This window comes from Schistocerca gregaria, unplaced genomic scaffold, assembly GCF_023897955.1.
Source record: "Schistocerca gregaria isolate iqSchGreg1 unplaced genomic scaffold, iqSchGreg1.2 ptg000483l, whole genome shotgun sequence".
Taxonomy (NCBI): domain Eukaryota; kingdom Metazoa; phylum Arthropoda; class Insecta; order Orthoptera; family Acrididae; genus Schistocerca; species Schistocerca gregaria.
In genome coordinates this window covers 594,320-595,469 of record NW_026061892.1, presented here as the reverse complement: position 1 = coordinate 595,469, position 1,150 = coordinate 594,320, and the positions used below count along the sequence as shown (strand labels likewise).

Below are 1,150 nucleotides of genomic sequence, written 5' to 3'. Positions count from 1 at the left end.
TTGAACAAATTAGAATGCTTAAAGCAGGCAAGCCCGCCTGAATACTGTGTGCATGGAATAATGGAATAGGACCTTGGTTCTATTTTGTTGCTTTTTGGAACCCGAGGTAATGATTAAAGGGGACATGTAGGGGCATTCGTATTGCGTCGCAAGACGAACAAAAGCGAAAGCATTTGCCAAGTATGTTTTCATTAATCAAGAACGAAAGTTAGAGGTTCGAAGGCGATCAGATACCGCCCTAGTTCTAACCATAAACGATGCCAGCCAGCGACCCGCCGCAGTTCCTCTGATGACTCGGTGGGCAGCCTCCGGGAAACCAAAGCCTTTGGGTTCCGACGAAGTATGGTTGCAAAGCTGAAACTTAAAGAAATTGACGGGAGGTGAACCTGCGGAAGGATCATTACCGACTAGACTGCTTGTCTTTCGATGTGCGTGTCGTGTCGCGCAACACGCTACCAGTACGGTAGAAGCCATGCGCTGCGTGCGGAACCACGCGTGCCTCTCAAAAATAGCGGAAGTGTTGTTGTTGTTGTGTGGTACGAGCGCTGAAGCTCTGGAGCAGCTGGCCTGTGGTACCTGGCGCCTGGCGCCGGTTTTGAATGACGTTCGCCCGAGTGCCTGTCCGCTCCAGTGTGGAGCCGTACGACGCCCATCGGCTGTGAGGCCGTTGGACACAAAAAAAATTGTGGACCAGGGGCCGTCAGACGCCTCAGTCCAGCAAAGGCTAATGTTTTGAAAGAGACAGTGGGAGACTGAAAAGGAAAAGATCACCCAGGACGGTGGATCACTCGGCTCGTGGGTCGATGAAGAACGCAGCAAATTGCGCGTCGACATGTGAACTGCAGGACACATGAACATCGACGTTTCGAACGCACATTGCGGTCCATGGATTCCGTTCCCGGGCCACGTCTGGCTGAGGGTCGGCTACGTATACTGAAGCGCGCGGTGTTTGTCCCGCTTTGGAGACGTGGGAGTGTCGTGGTCGCCTGTGTGGCCGGCCGCGTCTCCTTAAACGTGCGATGCGCGCCCGTCGCCTGGCGGTTCGCATACCGGTACTTTCTCAGTAGCGTGCACAGGCGGCTGGCGGTGTGGCGCGCGACACCTCGTACAACGACCTCAGAGCAGGCGAGACTACCCGCTGAATTTAAGC

General features: G+C 54.5%; 1 non-coding gene across 1 annotated transcript; it reads left to right on the top strand.

Annotated features, from left to right (window-relative positions):
- Positions 1-768: 768 nt before the first annotated feature.
- LOC126313625 (5.8S ribosomal RNA) lies at positions 769-923 on the top strand. Its single transcript, XR_007555275.1, has one exon. It is a non-coding gene; the product is annotated as a 5.8S ribosomal RNA (ribosomal RNA).
- Positions 924-1,150: the final 227 nt, after the last annotated feature.